Here is a 20,087-nt window from a genome sequence, read left to right as displayed (position 1 = left end):
AGTGTACTAATGTACTAATACTTTTATAGTGCACTAATGTACTAATACTTTTATAGTGCACTAATGTAGTAATACTTTTATAGTGTACTAATACTTTTATAGTGTACTAATGTACTAATACTTTTATAGTGCACTAATGTACTAATACTTTTATAGTGCACTAATGTACTAATACTTTTATAGTGTACTAATACTTTTATAGTGTACTAATGTACTAATACTTTTATAGTGCACTAATGTACTAATACTTTTATAGTGCACTAATGTACTAATACTTTTATAGTGTACTAATACTTTTATAGTGTACTAATGTACTAATACTTTTATAGTGCACTAATGTACTAATACTTTTATAGTGTACTAATGTACTAATACTTTTATAGTGCACTAATGTACTAATACTTTTATAGTGTACTAATGTACTAATACTTTTATAGTGCACTAATGTACTAATACTTTTATAGTGCACTAATGTACTAATACTTTTATAGTGTACTAATGTACTAATACTTTTATAGTGCACTAATGTACTAATACTTTTATAGTGCACTAATGTACTAATACTTTTATAGTGTACTAATGTACTAATACTTTTATAGTGTACTAATGTACTAATACTTTTATAGTGTACTAATGTACTAATACTTTTATAGTGTACTAATGTACTAATACTTTTATAGCGCACTAATGTACTAATACCTTTATAGCGTACTAATGTACTAATACTTTTATAGTGCACTAATGTACTAATACTTTTATAGTGCACTAATGTACTAATACTTTTATAGTGTACTAATGTACTAATACTTTTATAGTGCACTAATGTACTAATACTTTTATAGTGCACTAATGTACTAATACTTTTATAGTGTACTAATGTACTAATACTTTTATAGTGCACTAATGTACTAATACTTTTATAGTGTACTAATGTACTAATACTTTTATAGTGCACTAATGTACTAATACTTTTATAGTGTACTAATGTACTAATACTTTTATAGTGTACTAATGTACTAATACTTTTATAGTGCACTAATGTACTAATACTTTTATAGTGTACTAATGTACTAATACTTTTATAGTGCACTAATGTACTAATACTTTTATAGTGTACTAATGTACTAATACTTTTATAGTGCACTAATGTACTAATACTTTTATAGTGCACTAGTGTACTAATACTTTTATAGTGTACTAATGTAGTAATACTTTTATAGTGCACTAATGTACTAATACTTTTATAGTGTACTAATGTACTAATACTTTTATAGTGTACTAATGTACTAATACTTTTATAGTGTACTAATGTACTAATACTTTTATAGTGTACTAATGTACTAATACTTTTATAGTGTACTAATGTACTAATACTTTTATAGTGCACTAATACTTTTATAGTGTACTAATGTACTAATACTTTTATAGTGTACTAATGTACTAATACTTCTAACTTTAACTAAAAAAACTCTAAAACAACCTGTAACCAAGGCTAAAAGAACTCGGTGTGTTTGCATAAAACATAAAAAAACTGTAAACAAAGCTGAAAATGTGACGCGTTTATATCAAAATGTTAGATTTAATAATGAAGAAACTAAGTTCAATCAATTGATTCATTTTGCTGGATCGTCTCAAATGAATCGGTTCATTAGTACTGAATCATGTGTGATGCTAACAGTTAGCGGAGCAGCTAGCAGTTTGTGTGTTTAAATGAAACTGAAGTTAAAGCTCCTCAAATCCTCACAGTGATGTTTTATTATGAACTCTAGTTTTATTATTAATTAGAATGGAGTTATAATTAAATATAAGGGTTATAATTAAATACATATTTTACTTACAGATGAGGCTCTACAGTACAAACACAGCAGCTTCTTGTTCTTCTGATGATGTTTTATGGCGGTTGGCAGAACAACTTAAGACGCACCAGCGCCACCAACTGGACTGGAGTTGAACAGCAGCTTAGCAGTAATAAACCTTCATTAGCCCTGTATCTCTCAGGTAGCTTTAGAGAGGACTACAGTCAGTCCTAGACGTTCTTCCAAGCAGTTTCTCTAATGTCATGTTTAGTTTTCCAACATGTTTCTCTAACTCTGTTCTTTCTTTCTGATACCTTTTGTAATCTGTTAATCTGAGTTTGACTGTTTCCTGTGTATTACAGTGTTACAGAGTCCAGTGGGGTGATTCCCTATTCTGTATAATGTTTGAATCAGACGCTGATGTTGCCCTGTGTATTGGAATATGACTGTAGTGACTCTCACCTCATCCTCCAACTCGCTTTGGTTAATGCTTCCAGGCAGCTCTCCTGTAATCTTGTCTCCTCACCCTGCTCTTTAACCCTTTGATGCACAACCTGGGTCAAAAGTGACCCAACTGAGTTTTTATTTTCTACATCTTTGCAATAAATTAATTTCGTCATTCAAGCTTCCATGAATTCCTCAATTAACTTGTTTTTGATAATCACAAATCCTTATTTCAGTTTTATATTTTTTACTTTTTTAATAAAAAAAATTTGTATCACTACCCTTCTAATGCACAACATGGGTCAAAAATGACTCTTATGTATTTACTATGGAATTTGACAGAAACTACTGACATTTGTAAGTGTTTGTAGTCAAAAACATATTTACTGATCTTTTGAAAGACAACCAAAGATTAGGCTATTGAATCTTGAATATGTCCAATACTATTTGCTTGCAAGCTGTTTACATATTCTAGTATAGATAGCTTTTATTAGCTAAGACAGCAAATACATGAATAACTGAATAATGTGCACATGAAAATATTCTTGACTGGATGAATATGGGTCATTTTTGACCCATGTTGTGCATTAGAAGGGGTTTGCTTAGCTTCTACATCAAAGGGTTAAACACATAGACTCATTGCTTTTGTTGTGGTTTCAGACCCCCTCTTCCCCCTCATTGGTGTCAATGTTTATGACTACAGTTGTTCCTTATTCGTCAGTAATTACACTGTGTAAATATGTACCTCTGTCTGATGTCTTCCATGTGGGTTTCTGTGATTACTTCTGCCTCTGTAATCCTGCGTTGTGTTTCCAAAAACTCTTGTTTCAGTCTGGGTTCCTCCTTGCTCCAGACTTAAGTTTTGTCTCTTGGCTAGTGACTCTCTGTGTTTGTATTTAGACTTGGCTTTAGCATCAAGACTATCACTTTCTGTTCATGTAGTGCTTGAGAGTAGGAACCTCTTGTTAGTTTCATGGTAATAAGCATTAGCATTATTGTTTGGCATAGGGTTTGTTTAGCAAGTCCTATTCCCTGTCTATCTTTGTGTCTGGTTCGTGTGTCTTCTTGTTTATGGTTCTTTATGTGGTCCCCTCATCCCAGTATAGTGGCAAAGAATAACGGTTGGCACATTAAAACAGCTAAAAGTTTGAATGAGGTTGACTTGACCAGTGCAGCGATTGGATGGGATTTGTGATGTTATTATTTATGGCTCAGGTGTATTTGAGTCTTAAATTTCACCACTAGAACTGTTTCATAACCACATTTATAGAGAAGTGATACTAATAACAGCAAATCACATTTATAAAACACAATGACACCAAAACGTGTTTTATTAAAGAAAATCATATTTATTTATTACTAATCCAGTCTTATTAATCCATTATTAACTCAGATAATTTCTATATGTAATGAATATTTAATACAAGAAAATAATATAGTAAAAACATGATTTAAGAAGGTTAAAGATAGTGGAGATGAAGGAGCTCGTACATGGAGAAGATGGAAGCTGAAGTTCCTTGAGGAGCAGAAAAGTCCTGATTTACTTTCTCACCACAGTCAGCAGGATAAATCATCAATCTGTTACGTGGGAGAAAGGAGGACTCAAATGCAGATTATTAAATTAAATAATAATTTTATTTTTAAAGACAAATGAAAGAAAAAACAGAAAAAAATGAGACAACAAAACCCGATCGCAAACTCCGATGGTAGTCGCTGGCGCTGCAGGCAACGAAAACTGAAAAGGAAAAAATAAAGAATGCTGGACGCGAACCCCGGTCGTCTGGGTGAGAGCCAGGTGCGATACCACCGCGCTATTGTAGCGCGGGTGAGAGAGAATGAGAAAGCGCTAAAGGCGCTACAGAGAGCTGACGCGGAAGACTAGCCCCAGTACAGCGGTTGGCTAGGGCGCACCAAACTGAAAAAAGACAGAAAGTCAATGGTTAAGTTAGGTAAGCTCATAGATGCGGATTCGAACCGGGGTTGCTGGCGAAACAACCGAACGCTTAACGGCGTCGCCACCCAGCGGTTCTGGAATCCATTAACAATAATATACTATAGCGGAGATCACAACAAGCGCTTGTAAATTGCTAAACAAAGCCGCTAGTGCTAAAGCTAAGCGTCAAAATAATAGCAGCACGAGGGCTGCGCGGCGTCGCACCACTCTAATCCTAACAGAGGTAAAAGCAAAAGACTAACTACCTCGAACTTGCGGTCTACACACCCGAATGACCTTGTATCACCCGGGGTAACCTACTGGCCCTAAGAAAGGAGCATGGACGAGCTGCCATATGAGAACAAGAGAACAAAAGGTGCGACGCCTGCTGCTGCGCGGGGAACCCGGGGTACGTTCACCAGCTACCGCAGGCACCCTAATACAATCCATCTAAAGTTACTACATCACTCACTCAAACCCAGAGACCCTCACTCACTCACCCTGGATAGAGCATCAGTCAAATCCCAATCTAGTCGTATCCAATTACCTGATCATAATTCACCTCTACTGCTACACACGCCCCCTCCGACACCTTCAGTAGCTGGTACTCTCCAGTGTGAGTGTGCTGGTGTTTTTTTAAATGACTCGGTCGATTAAAACCCTTTCCACACATTAAACACGGATACGGTTTCTCTCCAGTGTGAATGCGCTGGTGTATTTTGAAATTACTCTGTTTACTAAAACTCCTTCCACACTCGGGGCACTGCTACGGTTTCTCTCCAGTGTGAATGCGCTGGTGGGTTTTGAGATCACTTTGTGTGATTAAACTGTTTCCACACTGTAAACACTGATACGGTTTCTCTCCGGTGTGAATGCGCTGGTGTTTTTTAAGATTACTCTGTGTAACAAAACTCTTCCCACACTGAGAGCAGTGATACGGTTTCTTTCCAGTGTGAGTGCGCTGATGTATTTTGAGATAACTCTGTGTAATAAAACTCTTTCCACACTGTGAGCACTGATATGGTTTCTCTCCAGTGTGAATGCGCTGGTGTTCTTTGAGAGTAGACTGATAATTAAAACACTTCCCACACTGTAAGCACTGATACGGTTTCTCTCCAGTGTGAATGTGCTGGTGTAGTTTGAGATTACTTTGTGTAATAAAACTCTTCCCACACTGTGTGCACTGATACGGTTTCTCTCCAGTGTGAATGTGCTGGTGTAGTTTGAGATTACTTTGTGTAATAAAACTCTTCCCACACTGTGAGCACTGATACGGTTTCTCTCCAGTGTGAATGTGCTGGTGTGTTTTGAGAGCACTCTGACTAGTAAAACTCTTCCCACACTGTGAGCACTGATACAGTTTCTCTCCAGTGTGAATGCGCTGGTGTATTTTACAATAATTCTCACTTATGAAACTCTTCCCACACTGTGAGCACTGATACGGCTTCTTTCCAGTGTGAATGTGCTGGTGTTCTTTGAGATGAATGTGTTTATTAAAACTCTTTCCGCATTGTGAGCAGCAATATGGTTTCTCTCCAGTGTGAATGCGCTGGTGTTTTTTAAGATGACTCCGATCAATATAACTCTTCCCACAATATGAGCACTGATACGGTCTCTCTCCAGTGTGAATGCGCTTGTGGTAGTTCAGATAACCCCGAGTATTAAAACTTTTTCCACACTGTGAGCACTGATATGGTTTCTCTCCCGTGTGAATGTGCTGGTGTTCTTTAAGATGACTCTGTGTATAAAACCTCTTCCCACACTGTAAACAGTGATACGGTTTGTCTCCAGTGTGAATGCGCTGGTGTTGTTTGAGATGACACGGTGTCTTAAATCTCTTTCCACACTGTGTGCACTGATACGGTTTCTCTTCAGTGTGAATGTGCTGGTGTGTTTTGAGATTACTTTGACGGTTAAAACTCTTCCCACACTGTGAGCACTGATACGGTTTCTCTCCGGTGTGAATGCGCTGGTGGATTTTGAAAGCACTCAGGAACGTGAAGCTCTTCCCACACTGTGAGCAGGAATAAGGTTTCTCTCCAGTGTGAATACGCTGGTGTATTTTGAGAGCACCTCGGGTACTGAAGCTCTTTCCACACTGTGAGCAGGAATAAGGTTTTTCTTCAGTGTGAATGCGCTGGTGTACTTTCAGATTACTCCAGGTACTGAAGCTCTTCCCACACTGTGAGCATTGATACGGTTTCTCTCCAGTGTGAATGCGCTGGTGTCTTTTTAGAGTGCTCTGTGAACTGAAGCTCTTCCCACACTGTGAGCACTGATACGGTTTCTCTCCAGTGTGAATGCGCTGATGTTTTTTGAGATCACTCTGGTACCTGAAGCTCTTCCCACACTGTGAGCAGACGTTTCCTTCTTCCTGTGTGGGACTGAGAGAGGTGTTAATGCTGACAGTACCAGAGGACGTTTGCTGATTACTGGAGCTTCTGGTGGGCGTCAGATCCTCATGTTCAGTCTTAATCTTCACCAGCGCATCATATTTATCATGGTTGCAGCTCTTGATGTGATTGTGGAGGTGATTTTGGGTTGTAGAGGAACGTGGACACGAGGAGCAGGAGGAATCCTTGTTCAGTTCTGAAGCAGAAAATAATAAAATACATTTATAACATTATAAATAATAAAATACATTTATAACATTATAAATAATAAAACACATTTATAACATTATAAATAATAAAATACATTTATAACATTATAAATAATAAACTACATTTATAACATTATAAATAATAAACTACATTTACAACATTATAAATAATAAAACACATTTATAACATTATAAATAATAAAATACATTTATAACATTATAAATAATCAAATACATTTATAACATTATAAATAATCAAATACATTTATAACATTATAAATAATCAAATACATTTATAACATTATAAATAATCAAATACATTTATAACATTATAAGTAATAAAATACATTTATAACATTATAAATAATCAAATACATTTATAACATTATAAATAATAAAATACATTTATAACATTATAAATAATCAAATACATTTATAACATTATAAATAATAAAATACATTTATAACATTATAAATAATAAACTACATTTATAACATTATAAATAATCAAATACATTTATAACATTATAAATAATAAAATACATTTATAACATTATAAATAATAAAATACATTTATAACATTATAAATAATAAAATACATTTATAACATTATAAATAATAAAATACATTTATAACATTATAAATAATAATATACATTTATAACATTATAAATAATAAAATACATTTATAACATTATAAATAATAAAATACATTTATAACATTATAAATAATAAAATACATTTATAACATTATAAATAATAAAATACATTTATAACGATATACAGTGTATCACAAAAGTGAGTACACCCCTCACATTTCTGCAGATATTTAAGTATATCTTTTCATGGGACAACACTGACAAAATGACACTTTGACACAATGAAAAGTAGTCTGTGTGCAGCTTATATAACAGTGTAAATTTATTCTTCCCTCAAAATAACTCAATATACAGCCATTAATGTCTAAACCACTGGCAACAAAAGTGAGTACACCCCTAAGAGACTACATCCCTAAATGTCCAAATTGAGCACTGCTTGTCATTTTCCCTCCAAAATGTCATGTGATTTGTTAGTGTTACTAGGTCTCAGGTGTGCATAGGGAGCAGGTGTGTTCAATTTAGTAGTACAGCTCTCACACTCTCTCATACTGGTCACTGAAAGTTCCAACATGGCACCTCATGGCAAAGAACTCTCTGAGGATCTTAAAAGACGAATTGTTGCGCTACATGAAGATGGCCAAGGCTACAAGAAGATTGCCAACACGCTGAAACTGAGCTGCAGCACAGTGGCCAAGATCATCCAGCGTTTTAAAAGAGCAGGGTCCACTCAGAACAGACCTCGCGTTGGTCGTCCAAAGAAGCTGAGTGCACGTGCTCAGCGTCACATCCAACTGCTGTCTTTGAAAGATAGGCGCAGGAGTGCTGTCAGCATTGCTGCAGAGATTGAAAAGGTGGGGGGTCAGCCTGTCAGTGCTCAGACCATACGCCGCACACTACATCAGATTGGTCTGCATGGCCGTCACCCCAGAAGGAAGCCTCTTCTGAAGTCTCTACACAAGAAAGCCCGCAAACAGTTTGCTGAAGACATGTCAACAAAGGACATGGATTACTGGAACCATGTCCTATGGTCTGATGAGACCAAGATTAATTTGTTTGGTTCAGATGGTCTCAAGCATGTGTGGCGGCAATCAGGTGAGGAGTACAAAGATAAGTGTGTCATGCCTACAGTCAAGCATGGTGGTGGGAATGCCATGGTCTGGGGCTGCATGAGTGCAGCAGGTGTTGGGGAGTTACATTTCATTGAGGGACACATGAACTCCAATATGTACTGTGAAATACTGAAGCAGAGCATGATCCCCTCCCTCCGGAAACTGGGTCGCAGGGCAGTGTTCCAGCATGATAATGACCCCAAACACACCTCTAAGACGACCACTGCTTTATTGAAGAGGCTGAGGGTAAAGGTGATGGACTGGCCAAGCATGTCTCCAGACCTAAACCCAATAGAACATCTTTGGGGCATCCTCAAGCGGAAGGTGGAGGAGCGCAAAGTCTCGAATATCCGCCAGCTCCGTGATGTCGTCATGGAGGAGTGGAAAAGCATTCCAGTGGCAACCTGTGAAGCTCTGGTAAACTCCATGCCCAGGAGAGTTAAGGCAGTTCTGGGAAATAATGGTGGCCACACAAAATATTGACACTTCAGGAACTTTCACTAAGGGGTGTACTCACTTTTGTTGCCGGTGGTTTAGACATTAATGGCTGTATATTGAGTTATTTTGAGGGAAGAATAAATTTACACTGTTATATAAGCTGCACACAGACTACTTTTCATTGTGTCAAAGTGTCATTTTGTCAGTGTTGTCCCATGAAAAGATATACTTAAATATCTGCAGAAATGTGAGGGGTGTACTCACTTTTGTGATACACTGTAAATAATAAACTACATTTATAACATTATAAATAATAAAATACATTTATAACATTATAAATAATAAAATACATTTATAACATTATAAATAATAAAATACATTTATAACATTATAAATAATAAAGATTGTTAGTAAATGTTAAACTGAGATCCGATGCTAAAGTCCTGTAACGTGATTCATCCTGCATTCATCATTTCCTGCTCACACTGATCTGCATTACCAACAGGGGTGATTCTGCCGCCACTGAATCAGAGACTGGACGCTGGGCCACAGCCGGACAACCAGCGTCGACGCGCACGCATTTCTACGAGCACCAGCCAAACCCAGCTGTGGTAACAACTGGGCCGGATCTGGCTACATTGATTCTGGCCGATTCTGACACTCGGCCGACTGTGCCATTTACATTACATTTGTAATACATCTGTTTACTGGACTAGTAAACAGAAGGTTGCCGGTTCAAGCCCCACCACCAACAAGTTGCCACTGTTGGGTCCTTGAGCAAGGCCCTTAACCCTCAGTTGCTCATTGTGTTCTGCTCACTGTGTAAGTCGCTTTGGATAAAAGCGTCTGCTAAATGCTGAAAATTTAAATATATATATATACAGTGGTGCTTGAAAGTTTGTGAACCCTTTAGAATTTTCTATATTTCTGCATAAATATGACCTAAAACATCATCAGATTTTCACACAAGTCCTAAAAGTAGATAAAGAGAACCCAGTTAAACAAATTAGACAAAAATATTGTACTTGGTCATTTATTTATTGAGGAAAATGATCCAGTATTACATATTTGTGAGTGGCAAAAGTATGTGAACCTTTGCTTTCAGTATCTGGTGTGACGCCCCTTTGCAGCAATAACTGCAACTAAACGTTTCCGGTAACTGTTGATCAGTCCTGCACACCGGCTTGGAGGAATTTTAGCCCATTCCTTCGTACAGAACAGCTTCAACTCTGGGATGTTGGTGGGTTTCCTCACATAAACTGCTCGCTTCAGGTCCTTCCACAACATTTCGATTGGATTAAGGTCAGGACTTTGACTTGGCCATTCCAAAACATGAACTTTATTCTTCTTTAACCATTCTTTGTAGAACGATTTGTGTGCTTAGGCTCGTTGTCTTGCTGCATGACCCACCTTCTCTTGAGATTCAGTTCATGGACAGATGTCCTGACATTTTCCTTAAGAATTCTCTGATATAATTCAGAATTCATTGTTCCATCAATGATGGCAAGCCGTCCTGGCCCAGATGCAGCAAAACAGGCCCAAACCATGATACTACTACCACCATGTTTCACAGATGGGATAAGGTTCTTATGCTGGAATGTAGTGTTTTCCTTTCTCCAAACATAACGCTTCATTTAACCCTTTCATGCCTGAGTGGAACATTCCATTTTCGGACACTATGTAACATGGTCATAGAAAAAACCTTATTGTGTAAATACCGTACATAGCATAGACTATATACAGTGCCTTGCAAAAGTATTCAGCCCCCTTGAACTTTTCAACCTTTTGCCACATTTCAGGCTTTAAACATAAAGATATGAAATTGTAATTTTTTTGTGAAGAATCAATAACAAGTGCGACACAATTGTGAAGTGGAACGAAATTTATTGGATATTTTAAACTTTTTTTAGAAATAAAAACCTGAAAAGTGGGGCGTGCAATATTATTCAGCCCCTTTACTTTCAGTGCAGCAAACTTACTCCAGAAGTTCAGTGAGGATCTCTGAATGATCCAATGTTGACCTAAATGACTGATGGTGATAAATAGAATCCACCTGTGTGTAATCAAGTCTCCGTATAAATGTACCTGCTCTGTGATAGTCTCAGAGTTCTGTTTAAAGCGCAGAGAGCATCATGAAGACCAAGAAACACACCAGGCAGGTCCGAGATACTGTTGTGGAGAAGTTTAAAGCCGAATTTGGATACAAAAAGATTTCCCAAGCTTTAAACATCTCAAGGAGCACTGTGCAAGCGATCATATTGAAATGAAGGGAGTATCAGACCACTGCAAATCTACCAAGACCCGGCCGTCCCTCTAAACTTTCAGCTCAAACAAGGAGAAGACTGATCAGAGATGCAGCCAAGAGGCCCATGATCACTCTGAATGAACTGCAGAGATCTACAGCTGAGGTAGGAGAAAATGTCCATAGGACAACAATCAGTCGTACACTGCACAAATCTGGCCTTTATGGAAGAGTGGCAAGAAGAAAGCCATTTCTCAAAGATATCTATAAAAAGTCACCTGGGAGACACACCAAGCATGTGGAAGAAGGTGCTCTGGTCAGATGAAACCAAAATCGAACTTTTTGGCCACAACGCAAAACGTTATGTTTGGCATAAAAGCAACACAGCTCATCACCCTGAACACACCATCCCCACTGTCAAACATGGTGGTGGCAGCATCATGGTTTGGGCCTGCTTTTCTTCAGCAGGGACCGGGAAGATGGTTAAAATTGATGGGAAGATGGATGGAGCCAAATACAGGACCATTCTGGAAGAAAACCTGTTGCAGTCTGCAAAAGACCTGAGACTGGGACGGTGATTTATCTTCCAACAAGACAATGATCCAAAACATAAAGCAAAATCTACAATGGAATGGTTCACAAATAAACATATCCAGGTGTTAGAATGGCCAAGTCAAAGTCCAGACCTGAATCCCATCGAGAATCTGTGGAAAGAGCTGAAAACTGCTGTTCACAAACGCTCTCCATCCAACCTCACTGAGCTCGAGCTGTTTTGCAAGAAAGAATGGGCAAAAATTTCAGTATCTCGATGTGCAAAACTAATAGAGACATACCCCAAGCGACTTGCAGCTGTAATCGCAGCAAAAGGTGGCGCTACAAAGTATTAACGCAAGGGGGCTGAATAATATTGCACGCCCCACTTTTCAGTTTTTTATTTCTAAAAAAAGTTTAAAATATCCAATAAATTTCGTTCCACTTCACGATTGTGTCCCGCTTGTTGTTGATTCTTCACAAAAAATTACAATTTCATATCTCTATGTTTAAAGCCTGAAATGTGGCAAAAGGTTGAAAAGTTCAAGGGGGCTGAATACTTTTGCAAGGCACTGTATACACACCATTATAACCAGAAGAATCAGTTCTTAAAAATTATATGAAACACAATGTTTTTCAAGTGTAATATAATAAATGTTTACAAAAAACCTTCAAAATCAACCTAAAAAATCTCTCGTTTTTTATTTAATTCATAAATACTTACATTTTTAACACATTTCTGTGCAATATAGAGAACAATATAGAATATATAAAATTTTTGCAATTTTGTGAGCCATTTGTCAAGAAAATAATTTTGAATCTATCATCTTCTATTCAAAAGTTATGATCAATTTAGCAGAACGTGTCATTTAGCAATTTAGAATGTTCGTGTCGCTCCTTTACTTCACTTTTTACCAATGTCAGCATACACTATAAACCAATGAAAGTGTACTTTTTTCTTAATTATTACTAAATTGTCAACATCCATATTTTTGAAATAAGACAGCAGATAAAATGTATTTGACAAAATAAGCACTCTAACAACAGTGTATAGTTCAAAAACATTAAAGATTTTTATTAGAATTATATACACTTCTCATTCTAGAAATAATTTTAAAACAACAATACAATATAGTTCAGCACTATTGAAGAACAATGAACAATGCATCACTCCATAAAACAAACTCTCAAATAATCCAATTCAACAATACAAGAAAAAGCAATTATTTGTTCAGGATAATCATTGAACAATTCAGTAAACAGTTCAGAGGCAACAGGATATCAAATCTCATCTAAGCCATTTTGCCAAAAATTCACTACAAAATATTTAACAGACAATGCACAATGGATAATTACCTCAAATTACCTCCTTCCAATGAACAATGCACACTGAACTTTGACCTGTGAAGAGAAAGAGAAACAAAGAACATATACACAAACACAGGGGTTGAGGAAAGATGAGAGGGACTGACAGTAGAAGACAGAAGCCCTGTGTAGGTCTAACTGCGAAACTCATCTCCTTCACTAGAATGCCAAGACTGAAAACAGTTTCGATTGCCAACTAAACAAAATCTTCTACCTTGGCACTCAGGAGCCATGCATGCAATCTTTGTTTTATTTTCTTTTTTGAATTTTTTGTAGCAAAGCCAGCAATTTCTTGATACTTGCTCCATCTGAGGAATGTGGGTGACGTAAAACGATGAGGAAGTGGTTGGAGCTACTGAAAGCGGAGATGGCAAAATTGAATCGACTGCAATGTCTGCAAGCTGGCGCGAAAGATTTTTCCTAAAGTTTATCTGGCTGTAGCCTGCTAAACTAAACCCATAACGTGATGCTGGATTGGAATGATGCCAGTCCTGAAACAAAATGAAACTATTAACGACGGCTATGTCCACAAAAGGGAAGAAAAGTGTTTTCCACCACTTTTGAGTTTTCTGAAGCAGACTGTATGTGTTTAACATCTGATCAGATCTGTCAACACCTCCCATGTGTTTATTGTAGTCCTTTACTACAGCTGGTTGACGGACTACTTTTCTGTCCCACGTGGCACCATTCTTTACCATCCTAGAAACCTCTGATGAATCATTAGCATTGTGGAAATTAGAGAGGCATGTAACTGCTCGCGTGTCCTTCCAGTGAACAACTAAGACATTTCCGTCAATTCTACACCACCTCATATCACCACGGTTAGCTTGCCGCTCCCATTTCTTCACATCTTTGAAATCCACTGGGAATTTCTTACGATTAATCCTACATGTCCCACAAGCATTGATTCCCCACTCCTTAAGTCGGACCATAACAGTTGGTGATGTATAGAAGTTGTCAAACCAAACTGTGTGACCTTGATTTTAAATGGCTGCACAAGGTCTTCGATCACTTTTATAGCCAAATCAGTTATGCGCCATCAAGACTGCCTGTGTATACATCAAAGTCTAAGGTATATCCCGAATCTGAAGTTGCAATGACCCACAATTTGAAACCCCAGTGAGTAGGTTTGCTCTTCATATACTGCTTGAATCCTGATCGACCTTTTGATTTTACCATTCTCTCGTCTATGCTCAGATTTTCATCAGCCTGGAAAAGCTGCTGACACTTGGTTTTGAGGTGGTCCATCAGGTAACGCAACTTCCTAAGACGATCAAGATTATTTTCTGTGGCAGGATCTACAACATGGAGGGCTGCCATCAATTCCTTGAAACGGTCACGGGACATGAATAACTTGGCCCATGAACCCTGAAGAGATCTGGTTCCCCAATATCTGTGAATGCTGTGGAGGGACGTGAAACCCATGTAAATGAGGAGCCCAAGAAACCGGTAGAATTCATCTGGGGTCACTTCTTCCCATCCCCCATGATGTTTCACATAAGACGGCCTATTCAGTACAAGCTCCCACCCCTTAGAGTTTGTAAACTGGCAAATCTCAGCAACAATGGTGTACGTGAAAAACAACTTCAGGGCTCTAGACTAACGTTTTGCACTGGTTGCACTGGTGCACCTAACTTTTTTTCTTAGGTGCACCAGCACAAAAGTTAGGTGCACCCAAATTTTCGACCGCATCGCATTTAACACCGCAGTTTTACAGGTTCACTTTTTTTTTTTTTTTTTTTTTTTTAAATCACTGTCCATACAGGCAATATTGACTTGGAAATAACTAACAATCTGGTCAACATGGCCTCGTCTGATGATCTGTTTGCTGCTGCCTGACAATGAAGGGCAGTGGGGAGAGGGGGACACTTGGGCAGTGCATTTATCGCCGCATGTAATGTGTTTTATAGATGCATTGGGCTTTTTCAGCCTTTCAATTCGAAATGTATTAGAACCAGTCACAAATTTACTATTGCCGGCCACTGTCTTCCCATGCTCTTTACAGTTAATTATAGTATTACAGACTAATTATAGCACACTTATAAAAATTATAAAAATAATAGAGTAAATGTGTATGTATGTGTGTATATCTATTTATATGTGTGTGTATATTTAAAATTATATGTATATGTTTGTGTGTGTGTTAGAGTGTAATCTTAAATGCAGTGCATTATATTATCGGCTTTACTGAATCTTTTACACAGATTCCCAAAATCGCTTGCGGTGCACTCACTGCGTATTTTGACTACATGTATTGTAATATATTTTGGTCTTTTAGTTATTTATATATTTTACTTAACGAAAATATTGTCGTGTTTTTACTTTCACTATCGCCGCACTTTACCGCTAGCATTAGCCACTTGCTACTGTAGAGGGTCGGCTCACCTAGCCGCTGTCCGGTGGGGATGCTGCGGGTCTTTTGCTGTGCGGTGGTGGAGGTGTGGGAATAAAGGCACACGACAGGGTAGAGTCACTTTAACTGTTTAGTCAGGACTTAAGTGAGCGTTACAACACTTTACACCGCTGAGCTCCAGAACCCGAACTTCCATTCTGGGGACATCCGGCGAGTCTCATATACAAAACTAAACTTACTGCAGAACGTCCGAACGCACATGTAGAAACATGGTGCTGCATTCTGATTGGCTGAGCTGAATGTCGCTCACATATCACCGCTACAATATTGTCCCGCCCTTCACTATCTCTGATTGGTTTAGACCATGATATTGGCCTAATGTGTGTCTGTTGTTGTTTTTTTTCCCTCGGACGCCTGGTCGCACCGGTGCGACCTGAGATTTTTTTTAGTCGCACCATTGAGAAATTAGGTCGCATGTGCGACCAAATTGGTCGCACTCTAGAGCCCTGAACTTAAAGAAGTCTATTTCACGCAAGGTACTTGTGGCTGACCGTACAGCCCTGTGCACACTTCCCAGATCTATACCTACTGGACGAGAAGGATTAAATGGTATGGGCTCTGGTGCTTCTGTGTCTACATCAGCATAGGAAGGAAAGGATACAGATTCAGGAAAGCGTTTCCGCTTCCTACCTGACATGGGACAAGAAAGACTAACCAAACCCATAAAAGAAAACAAACATTAGTAAAAATCATAATCTGAGTTTGTACTCTTTTGTTGATTTTATATTTTGTTGGCAGCCCTGATTGTGTGTGTGGGTGCAAATGCTGACATTTATTGTCAGCATATATGTACACAAACACATTTACAAATACACACACTTGGAATACATGTATTTACCGATAGGAGGTTGTTGGTTGATTCCTCTGCTCATCTTGCTCTTCTTCATCCTCTTCTTCCCCTTCATCCAGGAGCTCCATGTCCATGAAGTCCTCCTCTTCAATGGTCATGCCTTCATGATCTTCATCGCTGTCATGTTCAGCAATAAGCCTAAGCTCGTCAGGGCCTAGCCGCTGTCTCCTCTTCAGAGACTCCATAAGGTGTGCATATTGAGCCTTGTCTCCATCCATCTCAGAATAATAAAAGAAAAGAGATTACAATGAATAAAGGTGGTGACAGTGATGTTATTTTAAAAATAATTACATATATGTAGAATTCAATCACAAATACGCTATATGTTTTTGTCAGAGACGCTAATGTCCACAGGCTCATGTTTTAAAGTAAACTCAAGTACACTGAACCAATACATATGACAAAAGTTTCTCAAATCTGGCACATGGTTTACACATAAAACAATAATTATCTAAGAGGAGCAATAATTACAAGAATATATGGTTATATTTAAAAATGTTGTAAATAGTCACAGACTGAAATGTTATGCACCTGTATGCTTTCAAAAAAAGCTTTCAAAAAAAGCTTGATACCATATTTTAGTCCCTTTCAAATATCTCTTGCAATACATTAGAAAATTATGCAAATCTGACAGAAATATTTTATAGATAAAACTATATTTCACTGATACAAGTAAGAATTACCACAGAAAAAAATATATTATGGTAAAGAAAAAGTTATAAATTGCACAGACTGACATGTTATCTACCTATATGCACCTATATGGTAGCATAGCATACTTTAGTCTCTTTCAAATAAATGCAGCAATTTTTTAGAAAATGATGCAAATTTCACAGAAATATTTTATAGATAAAATAATATTTCTCTGTTATAAGTACAAATTACCACAGATAAAATATACCATGGAAATAAAGGTTATAAATTGCCCAGACTGACATGTAATCCACCTTTATGCTTTCTGCCTCAGCTAAATGCATGTAATGCAAAATGTAATGCTATTATGAGCAAAGCTAAGGTGATTTCTAAGCAGACTTTAGACAGTATTGAAGTAAAACAAGTAAGCTATAACTGATTTCAAGATTACATGCATAAAATCTAACTTTGGAGTTTGAGAGCAGCCTGTTCAAACCACATGGCTGCAGGGTGCAACACACAGCTCCGGTAGTTTAGCTTAGCTCACTGCTATTCCCTTATTTGTGTAAAACTGCTGCATACTTTACAAACTACTAAACAAACGAGACTAAAAAGGTATCTGATAAACTCTCCACACATATTTATTTCCATCTAGATGGACATAAAAAACCTTACAATCGATTCAGAAAGGAGAGTTGTGCAGCTGACTGACTAAACTTAGAACGCAACTCTCAGAATCACCTCAGCTTTTCCAAAGCATAAAGCACTAATAATATTACAATTTTACCATTAAAGCCAAGTTTTCTGAGTAGAAATGAAGAGTAATAACACTAATAAACAGTTTTAAAATAAATCTTACCTTATTTCACTGACAGAATTTCTCTTTCTGTGTTGTTATCCAGTCGACCGTCTCAGCTGCGCTCCGTGTGAGGGCGGGGCGAATGAAAAAAATTAATTATCCGCCTTCTCATTAAATATGCAAACCAGCCACGACACAAACCGCTTGACCAATGACATTGCCTTTTAGCCTGGGTTGTCAGCTACCTGGAGCAGTTTTCAGATTTACAATCAGTGATTGGACGGCGGAGATATAAGGCTTTAAGCCATCGAAATTATTGTTTCGAAATTTGAATGGGCCGGCTTTAAAGGGTTAAACCAAAAAGTTCTATTTTGGTCTCATCCCGTCCACAAAACATTTTTCCAATAGCCTTCTGACTTGTCCACGTGATCTGTAGCAAACTGCAGACGAGCAGCAATGTTCTTTTTGGAGAGCAGTGGCTTTCTCCTTGCAACCCTGCCATGCACACCATTGTTGTTCAGTGTTCTCCTGATGGTGGACTCATGAACATTAACATTAGCCAATGTGAGAGAGGCCTTCAGTTGCTTAGAAGTTACCCTGGTGTCCTTTGTGACCTCGCCGACTATTACACGCCTTGCTCTTGGAGTGATCTTCGTTGGTCGACCACTCCTGGGCAGAGTAACAATGGTCTTGAATTTCCTCCATTTGTACACAATCTGTCTGACTGTGGATTGGTGGAGTCCAAACTCTTTAGAGATGGTTTTGTAACCTTTTCCAGCCTGATGAGCATCAACAACTCTTTTTCTGAGGTCCTCAGAAATCTCCTTTGTTCGTGCCATGATACACTACCACAAACATGTGTTGTGAAGAGCAGACTTTAATAGATCCCTGTTCTTTAAATAAAACAGGGTGCCCACTCACACCTGATTGTCGTCCCATTGATTGAAAACACCTGACTCTAATTTCACCTTCAAATTAACTGCGAATCCTAGAGGTTCACATACTTTTGCCACTCACAAATATGTAATATTGGATCATTTTCCTCAATAAATAAATGACCAAGTATAATGTTTTTGTCTCATTTGTTTAACTGGGTGCCCTTTATCTACTTTTAGGACTTGTGTGAAAATCTGATGATGTTTTAGGTCATATTTATGCAGAAATATAGAAAATTCTAAAGGGTTCACAAACTTTCAAGCACCACTGTACATTTATAACATTATAAATAATAAACATTGTTAGTAATTGTTAGAAAGGAAACACATTGTTCACCCAAAGAAAAATCTTACTGAGTTCATCTTTATCTTCAGGTTCTTCCTTCTTCACAGGCTTCATCTGGAAACCTCCACACTGTTGGTCCACTGGAGTGAGGTGTTCCTCAGAGGTGACGTGTTCCACAGGGATTATGGATCCTTCATCTGAAATTCCATTAATATGTAAAGAAGAAACTCAACAACTGGAGGAAACTGAAGGTTGTGGGTTTGGTTTTCCAATCACAAATAAATCCTAGTTAGATTAAAACTTAAATCCAGACTGGAGTGTATCAGCACAGGACAGGACGGTACAGTACAGGTTCTAATCCCACTATCCACATTCTCTTATTATTTCTACTGATTCATTATCATTATGCCTGTAGGCTCCTTGTGAAGCAAAGGGCTGCAACCACACCCCTCCAAACCCAGTGCATCCCTCCTCAGCTGGGTCCATGATAGGTCTCTTGCCTTGCCCTCCACGTCTGCTTTGGCCTTCCCACTCTGCGTTTCCTCTGTGGGTTCCAGTCCAGGGCTTGTCTTGTGATGTTACCGGGCCGGTTTGTGTAGGGTATGGCCAATCCAACTCCACTTCCGTTTCTTTACGTCCTGGCTGAATGAGTTTCTGGCAGGTCTTACCCACAGGTCTGTGTTGGAGATCTTCTCAGGCCACTTGATGTTGAGAATGTGCCGTAGGCATCTGTTACTGAAGGTCTGAAGCTTATTGGTGATGGTGTTTGTCATTCGCCATGTCTCAGACCCATACAGGAGGACTGCCTTAGTCTGACTCAGCTTCAAACGGTAGCTGTGGGATGTCAGCTACTGATGGTGGTTGATTAAGAATCTCCTCAAAGTGTTCCACCAAACACGATCTCTGTTCGGTCTCAGTGGTGATGATTCTGCCGGTTTTCTCCTTGACTGGTTTGCTGGGGTTGAATTTTTTTCCAGACAGGGTACGTATAATTCCGTACAGCCTCTTCATGTTGTGTTGGCTAGCTGCTTCTTCTGTCATGTTGTGTATGAACTGTCTCTCGCCTTTCACTCTTCTTGACTCTTCTTCACTTCCCAGTACTTTGCTCTGAGC

General features: G+C 38.1%; 1 pseudogene; it reads right to left on the bottom strand.

Annotated features, from left to right (window-relative positions):
* Nucleotides 1-3,568: 3,568 nt before the first annotated feature.
* On the bottom strand, nt 3,569-19,747 carry LOC134302956 (zinc finger protein 345-like; annotated as a pseudogene).
* Between the last annotated feature and the right edge of the window lie 340 nt (nt 19,748-20,087).

The sequence above is a fragment of the Trichomycterus rosablanca genome, chromosome 2 (assembly GCF_030014385.1).
Source record: "Trichomycterus rosablanca isolate fTriRos1 chromosome 2, fTriRos1.hap1, whole genome shotgun sequence".
NCBI lineage: Eukaryota > Metazoa > Chordata > Actinopteri > Siluriformes > Trichomycteridae > Trichomycterus > Trichomycterus rosablanca.
This window is presented reverse-complemented; position numbering and strand designations above follow the sequence as displayed.